This window comes from Kogia breviceps, chromosome 2, assembly GCF_026419965.1.
Source record: "Kogia breviceps isolate mKogBre1 chromosome 2, mKogBre1 haplotype 1, whole genome shotgun sequence".
Taxonomy (NCBI): Eukaryota; Metazoa; Chordata; class Mammalia; order Artiodactyla; family Physeteridae; genus Kogia; species Kogia breviceps.
In genome coordinates, this window is record NC_081311.1 from 135,459,460 (window position 1) to 135,484,723 (window position 25,264).

At 36.7% G+C, this 25,264-nt stretch overlaps 1 protein-coding gene across 2 annotated transcripts in view; it reads left to right on the forward strand.

The window, feature by feature from the left end:
- The window catches only part of CSRNP3 (cysteine and serine rich nuclear protein 3), a 188,825-nt gene that overhangs the window by 24,082 nt on the left and 139,479 nt on the right, over nucleotides 1-25,264 (forward strand). For both annotated transcript variants that reach the window (XM_067026223.1, XM_067026224.1), the window contains one exon: nucleotides 15,680-15,768. The gene's annotated coding sequence lies outside the window, so the exon portion shown is untranslated. The remainder of the gene's footprint in view (nucleotides 1-15,679; nucleotides 15,769-25,264) is intronic.

Consider the following 25,264-nt stretch of genomic DNA (forward strand, 5'->3'; position numbering starts at 1 on the left):
CATCAGGGAAATGCAGAGCAAAACAGCAATGAGAAATTACCTCACACTTGTTAGAATAGCTACTATCAAAAAGACAAGAGATAACAAATGTTGGGAAGAACGTGGAGAATAAGGAACCCCTGTGCAGCCACTATGGAAAACAATATGAGGTTCCTCAAAGAATTAAAACCATATTCCCACATCTGGGCAAATGCCCAGAGGAAATAAAATCACTATCTCAAAGAGAAATATGCACCCCTTATGTTCATTGCAGCATTATTTACAATAACCAACCTATGTCGATTGATGGATGAATGAATATAGAAGTTGTGGTGTATGTATACAATGGATATTATTCAGCCATAAAAAGAAGAGAATCCTGCCATTTGTGACAACATGGATGGAATTTTGGGCATTAATGCTAAGTGAAATAAGTCAGACAGAGAAAGACAAATACTGTATGATCTCACTTATATGTGATATTAAAAAACAAACAAACTCATAGAAACAGAATAGACTGATGGTTTCCAGAGGCTGGAGGGTGGGGGAAACATGGAGACATTGATCAAAGGCTACAAAAATAAATAAACACAATAAAATGTTTCAAAATGCATTTCAGATTCACACAAACACACACACTCACACCTATGGTAATAAGAAAAAAATGGTGCAAAAAAGCGCTATACTTTTTCCCACTTAACTGGGGAGTAGTAAAAAGATAAAGTATAGATATTGCTTAATGTGAAAGAAGGAAAAGCTAGAAACACTAGTGTTTAGTACAAATAAATAGATATAGTGGTTTGTTGAGTCTTCTTTACCTATTTTGCAAATGGTTTAAAGGATAAGTCATTCACTTTATTAAAAAGAATCTTTCTTCAACACTGAGGTACGATAAAAGGGAACAAAAGTGCTCTGTTCAGCATCCCACATTTTGTAGCTGCAGATTAACTTTAAACACATTTTTGTTTCTTTGTGGCCAATTTTTGTTTTGATAGCCTCCATCTGGCATTGATCTGCGTTCATTTTGTAGTCTGATTACTAGGCATGAAACAAAGAAATCAACTGGTCCCTCTATCTTAAAAGGCTGGGAGAAATTACCTTTTCAGATTTCTTTTTTTTTTTTTTCAATTTTTTAGTATTTAAATTCTCTATGTAAGATAAAAGAGAGAGAATTCTTTCAGTATGACGGTAAAACAGGACCTCTCAACACAACCACATTGACTTAATTTCCCTTACTGGTAATAAATAACTATACCCGTTCTTTAATTGCATTTCTTTTCCTGGTAATACTTGGCATATGTCCTAGAACTTCTGTAAAATAGTCAGTTAATGGTCACGGTTATGTTGGTCAAGAATTTTTACTCAAGTGAAGAAGCCCTACACAATCTAGCTTAAACAAAAAAGAGCAATCTTAGTTCAAGTAACTGAGAAAGGCAAAAAGGGATCTGGAAGTCAAATACCAACCTAAGCGCTTCCTCTGACCCCAATGACTTGACTCTGTTCTCACTATGGGAGGGCCTCATTTTCTCCCACTGCATATGGGGTTATGGGTTTCCCTCCCTATGGAAGGTATGTGCCTACACATAGACATACACATCTTCCTAGCACTATATCCTTTTTTTTTTTTTTCGGATTTTAATGCTTTAATTGTTTTTTAAAACATCTTTATTGGAGTATAATTGCTTTACATTGCTGTGTTAGTTTCTGCTGTATAACAAAGTGAATCAGCTATATGTATACATATATCCCCATATCCCCTCCCTCTTGCGTCTCTCTCCCACCCTCCCTATCCCACCCCTCTAGGTGGTCACAAAGCACCAAGCTGATCTTCCTGTGCTATGCTGCTGCTTCCCACTAGCTAACTCTTTTACATTTGGTAGTGTAGATATGTCAATACCACTCTCACTTCCTCTCAGCTTACCCTTCCCCCTCCCTGTGTCCTCAAGTCCATTCACTACATCTGCATCTTTATTCCTGTCCTGCCCCTAGGTTATTCAGAACCACTTTTTTTTTTTTTAGATTCCATATATATGTGTTAGCGTACGGTATTTATTTTCTCTTTCTGATTTACTTCACTCTGTATGACAGTCTCTACGTCCATCCACCTCACTACAAATAACTGAATTTCATTTCTTTTTATGGTTGCGTAATATTCCAATGTATATATGTGCCACATCTTCTTTATCCATTCACCTGTCAGAGGACACTTAGGTTGCTTCCATGTCCTGGATATTGTAAATAGAGCTGCAATGAACATTGTGGTACATTACTCTTTTTGAATTATGGTTTTGTCAGGGTATATGCCCAGTAGTGGGATTGCTGGGTGGTATGGTAGTTCTATTTTCAGTTGTTTAAGGAACCTCCATACTGTTCTCCATAATGGCTCTATCAATTTACATTCCCACCAACAGTGCAAGGCAGTTCTCTTTTCTCCACACCCTCTCCAGCACTTATTGTTTGTAGATTTTTTCATGATGGCCATTCTGACCGGTGTGAGGTGATACCTCATTGTAGTTTTGATTTGCATTTCTCTAATGATTAGTGATGTTGAGCATCCTTTCATGTGTTTGTTGACAATCTGTATATTTTCTTTGGAGAAATGTCTATTTAGGTCTTCTGCCCATTTTTGGATTGGTTTGCTTGTTTTATTGCTATTGAGCTGCATGAGCTGCTTGTAAATTGTAGAGATTACTCCTTTGTCAGTTGCTTCATTTGAAAATATTTTCTCCCATTCTGAGGGTTGTCTTTTCGTCTGGTTTATAGTGTCCTTTGCTGTGCAAAAGATTTTAAGTTTCACTAGGTTCCATTTGTTTATTTTTGTTTTTATTCCCTTTCTGTAGGAGGTGGGTTAAAAAGGATCTTCCTGTGATTTATGTCAAAGAGTGTTCTTCCTATGTTTTCCTCTAAGAGTTTTATAGTGTCTGGCCTTACATTTAGGTCTTTAATACATTTTGAGTTTATTTTTGCACATGATGTTAGGGAGTGTTCTAATTTCATTCTTTGACATGTAGATGTCCAGTTTTCCCAGCACCACTTATTGAAGAGGCTGTCTTTTCTGTATTTCTTGCCTCCTTTATCAAAGATAAGGTGACCATGTGTGCATGGGTTTATCTCTGGGCTTTCTATCCTGTTCCACTGATCTATATTTCTGTTTTTGTGCCAGTACCATACTGTCTTGATTACTGTAGCTTAGTAGTATAGTCTGAAGTCAGGGAGCCTGATTCCTCCAGCTCCATTTTTCTTTCTCAAAATTGCACCCTGCAATCCCACTACTAAGCATATACCCTGAGAAAACCATAATCCAAAAAGAGTCATGTGCCAAAATGTTTATTGCAGCTCTATTTACGATAGCCAGGACATGGAAGCAACCTAAGTGTCCATCAACAGATGAATGGATAAAGAAGATGTGGCACATATATACCATGAAATATTCCTCAGCCATAAAAAGAAATGAAACTGAGTTATTTGTAATGAGGTGGATAGACCTGGAGTCTGTCATACAGAGTGAAGTAAGTCAGAAGGATAAAAACAAATACCGTATGCTAACACATATATATGGAATCTAAAAAAAAAAATGTCATGAAGAGATTAGTGGTAGGATGGGAATAAAACACAGACCTACTAGAGCATGGACTTGAGGATATGGGGAGGGGGAAGGGTAAGCTGTGACGAAGTGAGAGAGTGGCAGGGACATATACACACTACCAAATGTAAATTAGATAGCTAGTGGGAAGCTACCGCATAGCACAGGGAGTTCACCTCTGTGCTTTGTGACCACCTAGAGGGGTGGGATAAGGAGGGTGGGAGGGAGGGTGATGCAAGAGGGAAGAGATATGGGAACATATGTATATGTATAACTGATTCACTTTGTTGTAAAGGAGAAACTAACACACTATTGTAAAACAGTTATACTCAAATAAAGATGTGAAAAAAAATTCCATTGGATATTCGGGGTCTTTTGCATTTCCATACAAATTGTGAAATTTTTTGTTCTAGTTCAGAGAAAAATGCCATTGGTAATTTGATAGGAATTGCACTGAATCTGTAGACTGCTTTGGGTAGTATTAGTAATTTTCACAATGTTGATTCTTCCAATCCAACAACATGGTATATCTCTCCATCTGTTTGTATCATCTTTAACTTCTTTCATCAGTGTCTTATAGTTTTCTGCAAACAGGTCTTTTGTCTCCTTAGGTAGGTTTATTCCTAGATATGTTATTCTTTTTGTTGCAATGATAAATGGGAGTGTTTCCTTAATTTCTCTTTCAGATTTTTCATCATTAGTGTATAAGAATGCAAGAGATTTCTGTGCATTAATTTCATATCCTGCTACTTTACCAAATTCTTTGATTAGCTCTAGTAGTTTTCTGGTAGCATCTTTAGGATTCTCTATGTATAGTATCGTGTCATTTGCAAACAGTGACAGTTTTACTTCTTCTTTTCCTATTTAGATTCCTTTTATTTCTTTTTCTTCTCTGATTGCTGTGGCTAAAGCTTCCAAAGCTATGTTGAATAATAGTGGTGAGAGTGGACATCCTTGTCTTGTTCCTGATTTTAGAGGAAATTATTTCAGCTTTTCACCATTGAGAATGATGTTGGCTGTGGGTTTGTCATATATGGCCTTTATTATGTTGAGTTAAGTTCCCCCTTTGCCTACTTTTTGGAGAGTTTTTATAATAAATGGGTGTTGAATTTTGTCAGAAGCTTTTTCTGCATCTATTGAAATTATCTCATGGTTTTTATCCTTCAGTTTGTTAATATGGTATGTCATATTGCTTGATTTGCATATATTGAAGAATCCTTGCATTCCTGGGATAACCCCACTTGAACATGGTGTAGGATCGTTTTAATGTGCTATTGGATTCTGTTTGCTAGTATTTTGTTGAGGAATTTTGCATTTATGTTCATCAGTGATATTGGCCTGTAGTTTTCTTTTTTGTGTGACATCTTTTTCTGGTTTTGTTGTCAGGGTAATGGTGGCCTTGTAGAATGAGTTTGGGAGTATTTCCTCCCTCTGCTATATTTTGGAAGAGTCTGAGAAGGATAGGTGTTAGCTCTTCTCTAAATGCTTGTTAAAATTTGTCTGTGAAGCCATCTGGTCCTGGGCTTTTGTTTGCTGGAAGATTTTTAATCACAGTTTTAATTTCAGTGCTTGTGATTGGTCTGTTTATATTTTCTATTTCTTCCTGTTTCAGTCTCGGAAGGTTGTGCTTTTCTAAGAATTTGTCCATTTCTTCCACGTTGTCAATTTTATTGGCATATAGTTTCTTGTAGTAATAGCTCATGATCCTTTGTATTTCCTCAGTGTCAGTTGTTATTTCTCCTTTTTCATTTCTGGTTCTGTTGCTTTGAGTCTTCTCCCTTTTTTTTCTTCATGAGCCTGGCTAGTGGTTTATCAATTTTTTTATCTTCTAAAAGAACCAGTTTTAGTTTTATTGATCTTTGCTATTATTTCCTTCATTTATTTTTCATTTTCTCTGATCTTCTGATCTTTATGATTTCTTTCCTTCTGCTAACTTTGGGTATTTTGTTCTTGTTTCTCTAATTGCTTTAGGTGTAAGATTAGGTTGTTTATTTGAGATTTTTCTTGTTTCTCAAGGTAGGAAGGTATTGCTATAAACTTCCCTCTTTGAACTGCTTTTGCTGCATCCCATAAGTTTTGGGCCATCATGTTTTCATTGTCATATGTTTCTAGGTATTTTTTATTTCCTCTTTGATTTCTTTAGTGATCTCTTAGTTATTTAGTAGCATATTGTTTAGTCTCCATGTATTTGTATTTTTTACAGTTTTTTTTTTTTCCTGTACTTGATATCTAGTCTCATAGCGTTGTGGTTGGAAAAGATACTTGATGCAATTTCAAATTTCTTAAATTTACCAAGGCTTGATTTGTGACCCAAGATATGAACTATCCTGGAGAATGTTCCATGAGCACTTGAGAAGAAAGTGTATTCTATTGTTTTTGGATGGAATGTCCTATAAATATCAGTTAAGTCCATCTTGTTTAATTTGTCATTAAAAGCTTGTGTTTCCTTATTTATTTTCATTTGGGAAGATCAGTCCATTGGTGAGAATGGGGTGTTAAATTCCCCTACTATTATTGTGTTACTGTTGTTTTCCACTTTTATGGCTGTTAGCATTTGCCTTAGGTATTGAGGTGCTCATATTTTGGGTGCATAAACATTTAGAGTTGTAATATCTTCTAGTTGGATTGATCCCTTGAACATTATGTAGTGTCCTTCTTTGTCTCTTGTAATAGTCTTTATTTTAAAGTCTATTTAGTCTGATATGAGAATCGCTACTCCAGCTTTCTTTTGATTTCCATATGCATGGAAAATCTTTTTCCATCCCTTCACTTTCAGTCTGTATGTGTCTCTAGGTCTGAAGTAGATCTCTTGTAGACAGCATATATACAGATCTTATTTTTGTATGCATTCAGCCAGTCTGTGTCTTTTGGTTGGAGAATTTAATCCATTTACAATTAAGGTAATTATCGATATGTATATTCCTATTACCAATTGTTAATTGTTTTGGATTTGTTTTTGTATGTCTTTTCCTTCTCTCTGTTTCCTGCCTGGAGAAGTTCCTTTAGCATTTGTTGTAAAGCTGGTTTTGTGGGGCTGAATTCTCTTAAATTTGGTTGTCTGTAAAAGTTTTAATTTCTCTGTCAAATCTGAATGAGATCCTTGCTGGGCAGAGTAATCTTGGTTGTAGGTTTTTCCCTTTCATCACTTTAAATATGTCCTGCCACTCCCTTCTGGCTTCCAGAGTTTCTGCTGAAAGATCAGCTGTTAACCTTATGGGGATTCCCCTGTATGTTATTTGTTGCTTTTCCCTTGCTGCTTTTAATATTTTTTCTTTGTATTTAATTTTTGATAGTTTGATTAGTATGTGTCTTGGCCTGTTTCTCCTTGGATTTATCCTGTATGGGACTCTTGGCCCTTCTTAGACTTGACTATTTCCTTTCCCATGTTAGGGAAATGTTCAACTGTAATCTCTTCAAACATTTTTTCAGACCCTTTCCTTTTCTCTTCTTCTTCTGGGACCCCTGTCGAATGTTGGTGCATTTAATGTCCCTGAGGTCTCTGAGACTGTCCTCAATTCTTTTCATTCTTTTTTCTTTATTCTGCTCTGCAGTAGTTATTTCCACTATTTTATCTTCCAGGTCACTTATCCATTCTTCTGCCTCAGTTATTCTGCTATTTATTCCTTCTAGAGAATTTTTGATTTCATTTGTTGTGTTGTTCATCATTGTTTGTTCACTCTTTAGTTCTTCTAGGTCCTTGTTAAACGTTTCTTGTAATTTCTCCATTCTATTTCCAAGATTTTGGATCATCTTTGCTCTCATTACTCTGAATTCTTTTTCAGGTAGACTGCCTATTTCCTCTTCATTTATTTGGTCTGGTGGGTTTTTACCTTGCTTCTTCAACTGATGCATATTTCTCTGTCTTCTCATTTTGTTTTACTTACTCTGTTTGGGGTCTCCTTTTCACAGGCTGCAGTTTCCTAATTCCCATTGTTTTTGGTGTCTGCCTCCAGTGGGTAAGGTTCGTTCAGTGGGTTGTGTAGGCTTCCTGGTGGAGGGTCTGATGCCTGTGTTCTGGTAGGTGGGTCTGTATCTTGTCTTTTGATGGGCAAGGCTGCCTCTGGTGGTATGTTTTGGGGTGTCTGTTAACTTAGTATGATTTTAGGTAGCCTCTCTGCTAATGGATGGGGTTGTGTTCCTGTCTTGCTAGTTGTTTGGCCTGAGCATTCAGCACTGGAGCTTGCTGGCCGTTGGGTGGATCTGGGTCTTAGCGTTGAGATGGAGATCTCTGGGAGAGCTCTCGCCGATTATTATTATGTGGGGCCAGGAGGTCTCTGGTGGTCCAATGTCCTGAACTTGGCTCTCCCACCTCAGAGGCTCAGGCCTGACACCAGGCCAGAGCACCAAGACCCTGTCAGCCACATGGCTCAGAAGAAAAGGGAGAAAAAAATTTTTTTTTTTAAATAAAATAAAATAATTAAATTTAAAAAATTAATTTTAAAAATTAAAAAGTAATAAAGAAAAAAGAGAGAGCAACAAAACCAATAAACAAATCCACCAATGATAATAAGTACTAAAAATTATACTAAGATAAACATAAAAATCAGTTACAAGTCAGTCACAGATAGCAAACCCCAAGTCTACAGTTACTCTCGAAGTCCACTACCTCAATTTTGGGTTGATTCGTTGTCTATTCAAGTATTCCACAGGTGCAAGGTACATCAAGTTGACTGTGGGGATTTAATTCGCTGCCCCTGAGGCTGCTGGGAGAAATTTCCCTTTCTCTTCTTTCTTTGCACAGCTCCCGGGGTTCAGCTTTGGTTTTGTCCTCACCTCTGCATGTAGGTTGCCCCCAGGCTTCTGTTCCTGCCCAGACAGGATGGGGTTAAAGCATTGGCTGATTAAGGGGCTATGGCTCACTTAGGCTGGGGGGAGGGAGGGGTACGGTAGTTATAATTGGAATGTGGGGCGAGCCTGCAGTGGCAGAGGCCAGTGTGATGTTGTAACAGCCTGAGGCGCACCGTGTGTTCTCCTGGGGAAGTTTTCCCTGGATCACTGGACCCTGGCAGTGGCTGGCTGCACAGGCTCCTGGGGGCAGGGGTGTGGATAGTGACCCGTGCTTGCACATGGATTCTTAGTGGCTGCAGCAGCAGTGTTAGCGGTTCATGCCCGTCTCTGGGGTCTTGAGTTGATAGCCCCGGCTCACACCCATCTCTGGAGCTCATTTAGGCGGTGCTCTACCTTCTGTGGGCAGACAGGGAAGGAATCCTCTCTCCTCTCACACCCAATACAATGGTCTCTTGTCTCTTAGGCAGGTCCAGAGATTTTCCCGGAGTCCCTCCCAGCTAGCTGTGGCGCACTAGCCCTCTTCACGCTGTGTTCACACAGCCAACCCCAGTTCTCTCCCTGGGATCTGACCTCTGAAGCCTGAGCCTCAGCTCCCAGGCCCCACCCTCACCTGCAGGTCAGCAGATAAGCCTCTCAGGCTGGTGAGTGCTGCTTGGCACTGATCTTCTGTACAGGGATCTCTCCACTTTGCCCTCTGCACCCCTGTTGCTGCGCTCTCCTCCATGCCTTCCCCACATCCACCCTCTGTCTCTATCAGTGAAGGGGCTTCCTAGTGTATGGAAACTTTTCCTCCCTCCCAGGTCCCTCCCAGAGGTGCAGGTCCAGTCCCTATTCTTTTGTCTCTATGTTTTCTTTTTTCTTTTGCCCTACCCAAGTACGTGGGGATTTTCTTGCCTTTGGGGAAGTCTGAGATCTTCAGCCAGCATTCAGTAGGTGTTCTGTAACAGTTGTTCCACATGTAGATGTATTTTTGATGTATGTGTGCGGAGGAAGGTGATCTCCACGTCTTACTACTCCGTCATCTTGAAGGTCCCCCCTCTAGCACTATATTCTTTTTTTAAAAAAATTAATTAATTTATTATTTATTTTTGGCTGCATTGGGTCTTTGTTGCAGTGCACGGGCTTCTCATTGCAGAGCACGGGCTCTAGGTGCACAGGCTTCAGTAGTTGTGGCTTGCAGGCTTAGTTTCTCTGCAGCATCTGGGATCTTCCTGGACCAGGGCTCGAACCCATGTCCCATGCCTTGGCAGGCGAGTTCTTAACCACTGTGCCACCAGGGAAGCCCCTAGCACTATATTCTTGAAGACAAGGAGCAGTCTCTTCCAACCCTGGCTCCAATAGCTCAGACGGTGAAATAGCTCATGTCTTCATGAGGATTGTCTTAGTGTGTCTACTATGTGCCCATTTGTGTTCAGTCTCTGCTCTTCCTCTGAAAATTGCATTTCCTGACTGCCTTGCCTACTGACTTCCCTGCAAAATGCAAAATCAGAGTTCATATGCCCATTCAATAGATGAAGAAACTGATGTTAAGTAATTTGCCCAAAATCACAGAAGAAAGATGAAAACATCAAAAGATGTCAACCTCTGCTTTTTGGTACTCCAGAGCCTAAACACTTTTTATTACATTGTCATGCCACTAATATTTCTCTCGAACTGCATTGAATCTTCATTTCTCTACTCATATCTGTAAAAATCTTCACTCAGGGTTCAGTCATTATTCACTTTATGGTAAAATCACTTTATTATTAAGTCATCTATCATGAAGTCTATCAATAGACTGACTTCTGTGACAAAATCTTCTCATATGATATCTAGACTTTTTTTTTTTCTTCATGCACACATACTTGACATTAGCCAATGTACTCCTTGGTGTTGCAAGCAGACCAATTTGGGGTCAGATTAAATACATAATTATGTATACCCAATTTCTGTCTGCCACTACATGCAATATTCCTGAAATGTGGAGAAAGTATATAAACACATTAATTAGTAATTAGGTGCTGGGCACTTTCTATGCGGAAATTTTGGTGAGGTTCCTTACATCTTACAGTGGCAGAGAAGAACATATTCTTAAGTAACAAATATGTGGTTTTTTCTCATTTCTTTTAAGAGAATGGAAGTTGTCAGGGCAGTTCCAGCAACCCTTCAAGACTTTTATTTGGGCATTCCTACCCTGCAGAATAGTAACTGTGTGGTTTCCATGCAGGAGAATCAAAACAATTAAAATAGATACTGTAGACTGCTTCATTAACTGAAAGTGGAGGGAACAAGTGCTGTAAAGATTTTCCTCTTTTACTTCTGTCAGTGGATATTGCTTTTTCTTTTTTTAAGTTTAATTTCTATTTTCTGCAGCTGAGCATGAAAGTACACTGACTAACACAGTCTGCAATTTAGCTACGTTCCTAGGACCATCTGTAAGAATTTATGCGTTTCTTGGGAATCTGATCAATTCTAGCAGCAATTCTCTGTTTTCCTTGTGAAATTAAGGAGCCCTGCAATCAATTTTATATTTAAAAGTTGGTTTCTGCTTAATAAAAAATGTGGACCCAATGTCCAAAAACTATTCTGTGCTTCAAAATTGGTTTTCTTGAATAATTTTCTTTTATGCAGACACACATGCATTTTTATGTGAAGTCATAAATATCATATCACAGAATTTAATATAAGGAAGATTTGTTCCTTCTCTCCTATTTATTTATTTAGTCATTTATTTATATCATTATAGACTCACAGATATTCATTTTATTCTTTGGGTTATAATCTAATATTGTCATTAATTTTTATTGTGTAAATTATTCCAACTTTGACCATTGAGAGTTCTTTCAGGTCAGTCCTTCTGTCCTTCGCACATGACATAGACTTCTCATGTGCCTATCCTTTTTTCTTTCCCTTTCTTACTTTTCATCATTGTAAGGTGATTCAGGTTCATCTTGTATTTACCCTGTCCCAATCCTAGAATTAGCCATTTATCAAAGAATTAGGTTTTTAATATGGGTCATTGGGTAAACGGTGATGTCATTTACTAAAATGGGTAACACTGGAGTAAGAGGAGGAAGCCTGGGATATGTTATCTTTCTCTTTCTTTCTCTCTTTCTTTCCCTTTCTTTCTTTCTTTCTCTTCCTTCCATCTTTCTTTCATTTTAAAATTTTTTTGACATGTTAAAATTTGAAAAGCCTATTAGCCATTTAAGTGGAGCTGTAGATTAGAGTAGGCAGAGCGTATAAAAATCTAAAATTGAAAAGAGGTTAAGGCTACATATCTAAATTTGAGAATCACAAATAAATGGTGGTATTTAAAGACATAGGACCAGATCTGCTTTCTTAGGAAAGAGTCAGATAGAAATGTCTCAGACCTCAATCCGTGGGAGGATTTAGAGGTTAGAAAGAATGGAAGAAATCAGGCAGGAAGGTTGAGGAAAGGCAGCAAATGAGGTAGGAGAAAACCCTACTCTGTGCATGGTATCTTGCAAGCCAGGTAAAGAAATAGCTCAAGACTGAACTGAAAATCTGAGTCAAACTCTCTTGAGATATTGAAGATAAGGACTGAAAATTTACCATTGGATTTGGTAATATTCAAATTCACTGATGACCTTGATAAATGCTATTTCAGTGGAACTGTGAAAATGAAGTCTAATTTTGGGGAGTTCAATATAGAATTACATCTGAGAAATGGAGAATACCTCGTTTGGGAAATTGCTATAAAACAGAGTGGAGAAATAAAGTGATAGTGAGATGGGGAACTGATAGAAAGGGAATTTGTTTTTAAGTTTGGAGATATTACAACATATTTGCAGACAAAGGGAATAATAGAGTAAAATAGAGGGGAAATGATGATGCAGAAGAAAGAGGGGATCGTTAAAGTAGCAAAGACCTAGAATTGGTGAGAGGAAATTAGAATCCAAAGCTTAAGAGAAGGAGATGACCTCAGGTGGGAGAAAGAACAGTTTTTGCATTATAACAGGATTGAAGGCTGACTATATGGGTACAAATATCAAGAGTACATGGAATATACTACGAAGAAGGAAAGAAGTTCCAGGCCCTGGAGTTCTTTCAATTTTCTTAGAAGCAATATCATAAACTGAGATGGAAAAGATGGGAAGAAATGTTGGACAGTTGAAAAGAAGTAAAGGTGCGTTTTCATGGTATCATAGAGTTGAGTTATGAATTACTAAGGGAAATGTGATACTAGATTGTCAGGCACGACTACTGGGGACCCACTTGCAATAGGCTACATTTTCTCTAGTCATTATCATCTGTTCAGCTACTAGAGGCAGATTCATAGTAGGAAGAGAGCTGAGTTTAACTAGCTGATTTTTTTTTTTTTTTTGGTCACATTGATTTGAAGAAGAGAGAAAAAGTCCTTCATGGTGAGTGTATATGCGAGGAAGAGACTACAATGATGAATAACGGACAGTAAATTCAGTAAGTGGGGAAATGTGAACATGAGTGGGACAATCGAAAAATGTGTAGAGGTCAAGAAAATTTTGTTGATGAAGTGTACGGTTTATTGGAGAATTTTCGTCAGAAAGATTCTTTAAGACTTCCCCATACCCTACCGATACATTGCTCTTGCAATGGTAGAATCTGAAACATGTTTTCAATCTCTTTTATGATAATCTGTCTAGTCAGGTTTGCACCTTTTCTTGGGTCAGTCTTGCTAATTTACAGTTTACTGGGAAATTATCTACTCCTTTAGGTTTTTAAAATTTTTACCTAAATTTTCACCCAAATTTTCTTATAGTTCTTGCACATTCCTAGTAATTATAGTTATGTCTTTTCCCATGTCTTTAAATAGAGATCGATCAGAACTGTTTCAGAGAATTGTTTGCACACTTTGGAGCAGAGCTGATTGTGTGGAAGAATCCCGTGGTGACCACCTGATATATAAATTGCCTAACTAGGACTGATTTAATTTCTTTTGATAACTCTTGTCCCCACTTTTACTGAAATAGAATGACTAAGTGCTATCATCATTTTAGAAACTTTTTTGGTCATGTGATACTCTTCATTATAGTTCAACACATATTAGGAAAAAACGGAAATTAATTATTTTTTAAATTTAATTATTTTTTTGTTAAAGAGTGGATTAAGGGCTGCATATATTTTGATAACCACACTTTATCAGGTGTATGAAGGTACAAAATTGAAGTGGTGTTGTTACTTAAGAAATCATTCTAAATAGAATCAAAGTGATTGTCAGTGGCGTTTTATTCTCTTAAAAAAAATAGGGCCAAACTGTACATGGCAGATTGGTCTTTACTGCTAGATTCCTTTGCCCTAGGCCCTTTGCTTCTGTCAGGAAGTTGTCCTTCAGAGTGAAAGATGCTTTTGCTGGTTGCAGGTATATTAATTATGCAATACTGTATTTCGAGATGCAATTGCAAATATAACTAAACTATTGCCCTGAACTTACAAGTCATATTATTGCCTTAGAAAACCTGAACAGCTAATTCACATTTCTTCATTTGTGTTCATAGACTATTTCCTTTTGACATACTGAAACTGTGAGATGAAGCAGGCTTCCAGACTTGCAGAAGTGATCAGCTTGGGGGTCTCAAACTCCGTGATCCTTGGAGGAACAAGTTTATTCTCAAGATCCCCACATTTGCAAGAAAGTTATTTTTTTAGAGATGGCAACAGTTAAAGAGTGTTTTAAACAAGTTATATTTTCTTATATCTAACCATTGAATCATCCACTATAAACAACACAAGCTGATCTTATAGCTCAGTCAAGGCCACCACTGAGATGTGACCTTCAATGACCTCAGTGAAGTCTAGCATGGCTATTGATTAAAACATGCCAGCAAGAGCTTTGTGCCTCATTGACCTGCTAAAGGTGCCCTTTAGAGAAAATGTTGACAAACACAGGAGAGAGCCTTGACCCTCACTTGCCACTCTGAATGGCTGCTGGGATTTGTAAGTTGATTTGCAGTAATGTACATGGGCAACTGGGAAGCCATAGGGCCTGGAACTAGGAGAGGTGGTGTTCACCTTTCCCTCCAGCCCTGTGACATTGCAGAAATTTCTAAAAGTGAAAACTGGTTCTCAGGAAATTTCTCAGTTGAACCCCAGGTATTAGTAAAGACCAGATATAAACCATAAGTGTTAGTTGCACATTTTAAAATGATAATATAGGTTTATGTCAATTTTGTTTTTCACAGAACTCATAATCAGAAACTGAGGTTCTTTAGATGAGCACAACAAAAGATTTGTGAGGACAAATGATGTTACATTTACATTAGCATACATATTCCAAGTCTTCCATAAATGTCACCCTCCTTGAATATTTTTCTTAGTACCTGAGATAGTCATATGTGTCCACAAATCAGTCCCAGATGTTACTTGTCACTGCTAAGGCCACGCATGGGACTGCAGTCCCACTCAAATAGTGGTGTTGTGAGTACTGCAAGTATTCTAGTTTGTTCTGCCAAGTAACCATGCATATCCATGTAGATACACATAAAGTTTAAATGGAGAAAGAAGTTCCTGGAGACACAATTGTCCTGAGACAATTTTTTTCTTAAGGATTTTTGATGTTTTAAGCTTGTTTGAATGACATCAGCATAAGTTGTTTGCTCAGTCTATTTCTTCATTCAATAACCCATTTATAGTATTTCTACATTAGCTATTGTTATTGGCTGTGATCAGTAATAGTTCATTTCTGGCTATTGTGGAAACACAATAAATGAACCACACTTCACAAGTTTCTCTACATCATGATTAAGGAAAATTTTTACACTTGTATATGGACATAATGATTTATCTTAACATATTAGAATGGAAAGTTTATTAATCTTTAGGAAAAATAATTATATATATTTTAGTCTGGGGAAATAAAAGCATGTAATTACTGCCAGGATTTTATCATCTCTTTAAATTATTGCACTAATCATAATAAATATTCATTGTGATTTTCATCAACTATCTAGCTACAATATTTTGGTTGATTTTCCTGTTTATTTTTGTGTCTTGAAGATGCGAATCTCCTGGATACTAGAAAGTTATTTAAATCTAGTGTAATGCTGATTGATAAGATAAAATGCCTTTAATTTCTTATCCATAGTAACAGTTGTTGATTGAATAACAGGTAAATAAATGAATGAACATGTATGAATGATTAGAAATTTACTACATTTTTCTAAGATGGATATTCTTTCTGCACTAATTTATATACAGTACGATCATTCAGTTCTAAATTTAATGCCTTATTTATATTCCAAGATTCCTATTGATTCTCCTCTGTGTCACATTATATTTATACCCTGTCGTCAGCTTTACTCTGAAAATATAACGTTATGTAACATATTGAAACATATTTTCTTTTTTAAGGAAAAAATAAGGAGATATCAACAGACTGAAAAGATGTTTTCAGAGTCATAGATCCTTCAGGAAGATACTGGCGTTCATAAGATCTCAAGGTCAGCATACATTATTATTTTCATGCTTTTACAGATCTGAGATATAACTGTGTCACTGCTCTGTGTTGTTATTGCTAATGTGTAATTGGATAATAAGGAAAAATGCTCTTATATAAAATACATATTTTTAAAAAGATCTTTTCAAAATTTTTAGAAATTCATTTATACCAGAAATGTATTATTTCATTCCATTGGGATGGTTACAGGAAAATATTGTTTTAGTAGAGAATCCATTGGTTATTAAAATTTTCTTCACTTTTTTAAAGGGTAACACTGTTAGTATAAAAATAAATGTTAGGCATTCCTATTTTATTTTTGATTTCTTAAGGAATATACACCTATTTAGAAAATTTTTATTTCTTTTATATCTTTGGTTACAACATACACACATATATACATATAGTTTAGAAGGAGAGCTGATCAGCAATTCTAAAATTCTTAGAATCCCAGTCTCCAACTTTCCCAAGTACAGTGAAAGAAATTTTACTCTTGTTGGAAAATGTGACCTCAATAAAATAACAGTTGATATGAATGAGCAAAAGGCTATTTGAGGAACTTTTCTAAATAGTTAGAATCATATGTCTAGAAAAGAAAAGCAAAATAAGCCTATTCTCATTAAACAGCTTTTTATAATAATAAACAAATGTAAAATATTCATTTGGAAGTTTGAGTTACAAGTAGATTAAAATGGCTCGTTCTAATGGGATAGCTTGAGAAAGTGAATGATTTCTGACTTCTTTATATTGTGGGACCCAATATCAAATATTCATGATTTTAAATGAAATGTATTAATGATTCTTATTTATTTATTTTTATTTGTTTTTTGTGTTTATTTACCTTTATTGACATAACATTGGTTTATAACATTATGTAAGATGCATGTGTACAACATTATATTTCTGCTTCTGTGTACAACACAGCAAGCTCACCTTAAAAAATTTAGTTTCTGTCTGTTACCATAGAGTTGACCTTCCTTACCCATTCCCCACCCCTCCATCGCCTCCCAGCCCCTTCCTTTCTGGTAACCACTACTCTGTTCTCTGTAATGATCTTTTAATTTTTATTGCATTGGTCAGGCTTGCCTTCTACTTGTTTTCCTCACTCATCCAAGGATATATTCATTCAGAATTTATTTAGGACTTACCATATGCAAGACAATGGCTGAGTGCTGCTTTGGTTGTTTCAAAATGAATAAGATATGGTTCTTGTTCTGGAGAATTGCCGAACCAATATGTTACTCGGAAATTTATTTTATTATTAACGCAAGCAACATATAATTAAAAAGACAAGCTAGATTTAAAAGGGCATGTAACAAATTCTAAAGCACAATGGGAATTATTGGGGGATTATTCATATTTTCACATTATGGCTTTTATTAGCCTACAATACTGAGAGTTAATACCAATGGGAATGATGCTCCGTTACAACCCACACTCAAATGACCTTTTATTAAAGTAGCTCTTCAAGTACACCACAAGTAAGTAATATGAGATTCTAAGAAAGAAAAGTCTCTTCTTTGCCACAACTGCAAATTTAATGTTGTAGAAAACAGTTATGCAAACACATGAAAAGAACAAAGGTGAGCATTGCCTACTTAGTTTTTCTTATTCATATACAGGCAACTTTATTAAGCTCACCAGAGAATTAAATCATTTCCCCAATGACCTAGAAAGGCAAGTAGACTTGCAATGCTCATAATGTAGCTTTGAATGTTATAAACCCCTAAGGAATCCATATGCAAATAGCTGGATGAGTAAAGAGACTTGCAGTGGAGTGGGAGGTCCAAACTCTGTTGGAAATGGAATCGCATAGCGCTCTGCTTCTCACAAAAAGCTTTTAGAAAGGTCATGTCTTAAGAAGTTAAAGCAAGTCAAGTAATTAAAAATAGCAAACATCTTCTTGAAAAGTCAGTGAAGACACCCCTTTCTTAATTATTCCATTAAAGTGGTTCAGTTAATTTATATAAGAACTACAATCATTCAACAAATATTTATCAATTGCCTGCTATGTGCATGGGGGCAACAGCAGTGAATAAAATACACCAATATCCTTGCCTTAGTGGAAATTACATTCTAAAGGGTGGAAATATATAATCAATAAAAAACAAAGTTAATTATATGTTACATTAGATGGTGATGGTGCTATGGAGAAAAAGAAAACAGGTAAAGAACATAGAATATAAGGAGGGGTAGAATTTTTAAAGAGCCTAGTAACCTAGTAACACATAATTTGTACTAAGGAGATAGATGTCACTTTTCCCCACATCGTGCCAACTAAAAGCAAGTATAGTGAAATATAGCATCTGATGATAAGTTTTCTAAATCATCATTTGCTAAGGTAAATATCATTTTAATGTAGGTAAAATAACTAGTATGTATCTCAGTTTCGCTGGAAAGAAAAGACTTTTTTAAATGATAATACATTTACTACATTTACATGAAATACTGTCAAAGAGTTTGCAATAAAGAAATATACAACTGAACGTGGATTCATCCATTCACTTACTAAAGGATAAAGACTATAACTATCCATCTGTGTATGGGGGAAAATCAATCCATTTTTTAGAATTGAATAAATTTTATAAACCTAATAGTTAAAGATCTCTATGACAATACATATAGATGATTCATGGTGCTAGAAGAGTCTATATAATTTTTTTATTGTTCTATCATCAGTCTTATTATGATTTTAGGAGAGTACTGAGTACTGGGATTGAAGACAGAAGGAAATTATTTAAACACCACCTCATTCACATAGTACACTAATTTTTTAAAAGACGTATGTGTTTCATTGTACATTTGATTTATTAGAAGAAGTGTGGAGATTTGGAAATTAAAATAAATCAATCTATTTGTGATCTTCAACAAATGAGTCATCAGGTTTCTTTTGATGGTGATCTGGTTGGAATTTTTCTGTGAAGCATTAGGTGCTAAGCACAAGATTCTGGAGTTGTTTACAGGCCAGATAACCCTGCCCAATTTTTGGAGTCTGCACTATAGATGAACCCATCACATGAATTGACATTATCTTAAAAGCCATTCAGTCTTGACTTTACTGGATAAAATTGAAAAGTTTAGCCAACTTGGTGTGCAGAAAAGTAGTTAAATCCGTTTTTTCATTGTTAATAAGTCAATGTGAAAGGAATATGTAGCCATCCAAAAGAACAAAATTTAGATTAAGAGGTTTCAAAACCTATTAAGTATTACAATTCCTTTAATCTTCCAAAAGACAGGTATTATAAATAGTATTATCATCTAAAGGAAATAAATGTCCAGTATTGAAATAGTAAAAGAAGTACAAAGTAAAGTTCATGATAGTTTAGAAGACCTATCTTAATTAAACCAAGGCAGTGGGTATATATAACATGCTGTATTGTAGACTGAAGAGATGGTCAGCTCTGTGAAGCTGACCAGATAGAGGCAACCAGCACAACAGTATTGTCTGTTTTGGGAAAACCAAAAGAAAAGAAAAAATAAGAGTTGCAGAGGACTAGTGGAAGATTATGGGAAAAACAAAGACTTCTTACGTAATGTCACTGTGTCAGAGATAGATTCCTCCCAAACCAACATTAATCTTTGTTAGATTTATCTAGAGAATTTGAAAGAAAGAACTAAAAACTCTCGTTTAAGGGTAACTAAAACATGACTTTTCAAAAGCAAGTAGAAAATAGCAAATACTTTCCCTTAAATTCGCTCACTTTCATCTTCCGTATATGTGCTTTACCAAAGTTAAACCCAGGAGTATTTTGCAGATTTGTACCACAAATCCAGTTCCCCATGGACTCTTCCAAATAATGACTCTTGCATCCTCTCACAAACCACCACACACAGATATACATCTTTGAATCTCACATCACCTGGCATGCCCATGTTCTGGGTTGTTCCTCCCTCTCCACCTTTCTTCAGTGGTTCTCCAAATGACTTCCTACCATTCTCCTTTTCCATCATTCTTATAAATGATCTGTCTAATCCAGGTTTCTCAACCTCAGCACTACTGACACTTTGATGGCATAATTTTTTGTTGAGGGGCTGTCCTGTGCACTGTAGGATGTTTAGCAGCCTCCCGGGCAGTAGTCGCCAGTAGTATTCCACCGTGCAAGTTGTGAAAACCAAAAATGTCTCCAGACATTGCCCAATGTCCCTTTGGGACAAAATTATCCCCAGATAAGAACGACTGATCAAATCCTAACCATCACAACCTCAATAAGCATCCACTCCATATCAACAACCTCCCAACCACCTACAGCATCTTGTTCTCCATTAAAACTCAACTGAGACACTTTAAATTCCAGCCCCCTTTGTTAAAGTGAAACTCACTTCTGACCATCTGTATATGTTTTTAGTTCCCTTTTATTTGCTTGCACCTGGCCTTGTATCTAAAATGTATCTAACGGAATAATGAGTGAGTATAGAATAAGTGACAAAATTAGGGAAAATAAAAAATAAGGTAAAAACATAAGATTGTCAGGAATTGCAAATGAATAAACCCTTTTCCTCTCACTTTTTTTTTTCTTGAATTCATGGATACTTCCATGTTCCCCAAGTCTTACTTGGAATTTGTCTTGGACACCGGCAGCTCACCCTCCACATTTCTTAGCCTGTCCTTGTTACACTGTACATGCAAACCTGAATCCATAGGGGAAATCTCTTTTCTTACATACAGGCACATGAGTGATACAGGAGCAAATTATACTACTCTGCAGATAGATGGTTTTCTAATCTGAGTCAGCCCCTCAGTAGCATTCACTAATCCTTTCACTCTGACCGTGGTCAGCCACCATTTCAAAACCATATCACCCCACACAAGCCATACAATCTCTCCCCTTCACTCTCAGTGCACCTGCTGTTTTGACAAGAAAATTAAGGTCATTGTGCGGAAACTATTTGTGCATCCTTGCAATTCCCTCCAGCACCAAACAGCAACATCTATCACCATTCTTTCTTCCCTCCAGTCTTAAGGGATCAGTGGTCCTTCCTGCTATTCAAGGCAAAGCGTGGATTTGATTTTATTCCCTATCACTGATGCTGAGGCTTTTGCCATTAATTTCCCTTATGTCCTTTATCTTCAACTTTTTCTTCTTTGCTGGCTCTTTTTCTTCAACCTGTACATGCTCTTCAAACTTCTATCCAAAAAGTAAATCAACAAACAAAAGCAAACTGACTTCTCCCTTCACTTGCTGCTACCATCCAATTTCTCTACTCCCCAGCTCATTCAAACTCTCCATAGCTGTGGTTATCTCCAACTTCCAAGGTTCAGTCACTCCTCAGCACAGTACGATCTGATTTCTAACCCCATTTAACAAAGCATGCTCTCTCTAAAGGCTCAGATGACCTGCAGCCCTTATCTTGACTGGTTCTCTCGGGGGTATTTGACACTGTTAACTTCATTTTTCTTCTTTCACTCCCTGGGCTGCTGTGACACCCCTCCCTCTTGGTTTGTCTCATACCTTGGAGACCCTTTTATAAAAAGTCCCCTTTCACAGGCTCTTCTTTCTCTGTTCTTTCACAAAGTCAGGAATCACAACTCAAATACCAATAGGCAGCCATAGGTAATATAAATGAGTGAAATCAGCTCACTGAAAACAATAGATGCTGCGGGGGCCAAACAACTTGCCCACGAAAGGTCTTGATATTTCACTCTTGCTCACATGATAGTGCTCCCTAGAGACCCACCCTCAGCTTACTGCTCATCCACCCTCCTGGCCCTCCCTGATCAAGCAAAGCCACTCTTAAGACTATGAATGACATAGGCAGCAGTGACTCCAACGCTGTTCTTTGATTAAACTGCAGAATTGCACATTACACACACGTGTCTACAGGATATCAATGCCCAGTAAGGACAGACACAAAACCAAATCATCAGAGCAATGGACATACAAAGTCCAAAAACAGACATGATATACATGTGATCGTAACATGCAACAAAGAAATAATCATCGGTCAATGGGGGAAGCCTTCCAGTGAAAGGCTGTTAACAACCCCAAGTACACATAATTAATTCAAGTCTGATAAAGAAGACATTTTGAATGGGGAGAAGCAGGGAAGGACAATGTCTTACTTAGCAGAAGGTACTAGAACAATTCTTTAACTACATGGGGAAAGATAAGGTGAGATCTATACATCATACTATACAGAAGTAAATTGCAGGTAAAGATTTAAAATATTTTAAAAGATTTAAAATTACTTTAAATATTTTCAAATGTTTAAATTATTATTGAACATTCAGTAAATTCAGTAGCTCACAGGTATTTATGTGCCTTGGGTTTAGGAAAGCACTTAAGCAATGCAAGAAAGCAAAAGAAAAATGAAAAATCTTTTATTCATTTTTATATTTCAAACAATAAAATTTACTCTTCTTGGTGTACAATTTCATGAGATTTGACAATTGCATAGAGTCTTGTAACCTTTACCACAATCAAGTTACAGAACAGTTTCATCACCCCCAAAATTCCCTTGAGGTGCCCCTTGTTGGCCCCTCCACATCCTAATCCCTGACAACTGATCTGTTATAGGTCACTATAGTTTTGCCTTTTCCAGAATGTCATATCAGTGGAAACATACAGAATGTAATCTTTTGCATCCGTCCTCTTTCCCTTAATTAAAATGCATTTGAGATAGATTTATGTTGTTGCATATTTCAATAGTTTTTTTTCTTATTATTACTAAGTAGTATTCCATTGTATTGATGTAGCACAGTTTGTTTATCCATTAAAGGACATTTGGGTTGTTTAGATTTTGATGTTTTGAATAAAGCTGCTATAAGGATCCAAGTAGAATTTTTTGTGAGAAGCTAAATTTTCGTTTATCATGGGTAACTGCTCTGGTGGGATTGTGTGTCACATGTTTATAACTTTCTAAGACACTATAAAAATGTATTCCAAAATGGCTTATATCATCTTGCATTTCCATCAGTAATGTATGAACATTCACACTGCTCCACACAGTTACCAGTATTTGGTATTGTCAGTTTTTTAAAAAAATTAATTAATTAATTTTTTTGGCTGTGTTGGGTCTTCGTTTCTGTGCAAGGGCTTTCTCTAGTTGCGGCAAGCGGGGGCCACTCTTCATCGCGGTGCGCAGGCCTCTTACTGTCGCGGCCTCTCTTGTTGCGGAGCACAGGCTCCAGATGTGCAGGCTTAGTAGCTGTGGCTCACGGGCCCAGTTGCTCTGCGGCATGTGGGATCTTCCCAGACCAGGGCTTGAACCCATGTCCCCTGCATTGGCAGGCAGATTCTCAACCACTGCTCCATCAAGGAAGCCCACCAGTTTTTATTTAATTTATTTTATTCTAGACATTCTAATTGTTGTGGTTTTTAATTTGTATGTCCTTAATAAATAATAATATTGAGCATTTTTACTTGTGTTTATTCACCATCTATATACATATATACTTTTGTGAAGTGTTTGTTCAAATATTTTGTCCAATGTTTTAAAAAGTCTTAATTATTTAGAGCAGTTTTAGGTTCACAGCAAAATTGAGAGGAGGGTACAGAGATTTTCCATATATTCCCCACCCCATACACATGCATAGCTTCCCCCATTATCAACATCCTTCACCAGAGTGGTAGCTTTGTTATAACTGATGAACCTACATTGACACATCGCCCAAAGTCCGTGGTTTACATTAGGTTTCATTCTTGGTGTTGTACATTGTATGGGTTTGGGTAAATGTATAACGACATGTATCCATCACTGTAGTATAATACAAAATATTTTCACTACCCTCCAAGTCCTTTGTGCTCCACCTATTTATCTTTCCTTCCCACCCTCAATCCCTGGTAACCACTGATTTTTTACTGTCTGCATAGTTTTTGCCTTTTCCAGAATGTCATATACTTGGAAGAGTATAGTACATAGCCTTCTCAGGTTGTCTTCTTTCACTTGATAATATGCATTTAAGTTTCCTCCCTGTCTTTTTGTGGCTGAAAAGCCACATTTATTTTTAGCACTAAAAAATATTCCATTGTCTGGATGTACCACATTTTTTTATCCATTCACCTACTAAAGGATATCTAAATTTTGGTAATTATGAATAAAGCTCCTAGAAACATTCAGTTTCAGATTTTTTCATGGACCTAAGTTTCCAACCTCTTTGGGTAAATAATTGTTAAGTCATATGGTAAGAGTATGTTTAGTTTTGTAAGAAACCGCCAAACTGTCTTCAAAAGTGCCTGTACCATTCTGCATTCCCAGGAGCAGTGAAGAGTTCCTATTGCTCCACATACTTGCCAGCATTTGGTAGTGTCAGTGTTTTGGATTTTGGCCATTCTAATAGGTGTATAGTGGTATCTCATTTTTAAAATTTGCATTTTCCTGATGATATGTGATGTGGAACATCTTTTCATATGCTATTTGCCATCTGTATATCTTTGGTGAGGTGTCTGTTCAGGTCTTTGCCCCATTTTTTTTTTTTTTTTTTTTTTTTTTTGCTATGAGGGCCTCTCACCGTCGTGGTCTCTCCCTCTGCGGAGCACAGGCTCCGGACGCACAGGCTCAGCGGCCATGGCCCACGGGCCCAGCCGCCCCGCGGCACGCGGGATCCTCCCGGACCGGGACACGAACCCGCATCCCCCACATCTGCAGGCGGACCCCCAACCACTGCGCCACCAGGGGAGCCCTTTGCCCCATTAAAAAATTTTTTTTTCTTATTGTTGAGTTTTAAGAGTTCTTTGTATATATATATTTGCCTAATTTTTTTATTGAGTTGTTTTTTATTGTTTAGTTTTGAGAGTTCTTTATAAATATTCTGGATAAAAATCCTTTAGGAGATGTGGAATTTGCAAATATTTTCTCCTTTTGTGGCTCATTTTTTGTATTCTTAACTTTTTTCATTCACAGAGTAATAGTTTTTAACTTTGATGAAGTCATATTTATGAATTTGTTTTCTTTTATGAATTAGGATTTTGGTGTTGTATCTAAGAGCTCTTTTGCCTATCCCAAGGTCACAAAGATTTCGCCTGTTTTTCTTCTAAATATTTTATAATGTCATGTTTTACATTTAGGTATACGATCAATTTCAAGTAAATTTTTGTATAAGGTAAGAGACTGAGGTTCAATATTTTGCATACAGACATCCAACTGTTTCATAACTATTTTTCTTGAAGACTCTCTCTTCTCCTTTAAATTGCCTCTGCACTTTTGTCAAAAATCAATCATATTTGTGTGGATCTATTTCTGGCCTCTCTATTTTGTCCCACTGATATATGTATTTGTAATTTTTCCCATTATCACAGTCTTGATTTCTGTAGCTCTGTAGAAGTCTTGAGATCAGATAGTGTGTGCCCTCTTCTTTTTCAAAATTGCTTTGTCCTATGCATTTTAAAATCAACTTGTCAATATCTAAAAAAAAAAAAATTCTTCTGGGGTTTTGATTAGAAATCATTGACATATAGTTTTTAAATGCTCCAAATTAAACTTAAATTAAAAAATCTTGAAAAATATTCACTGTATCTATAAGATACAAACAGTCGATATTATTAAAATATGGAGAGTTGTTC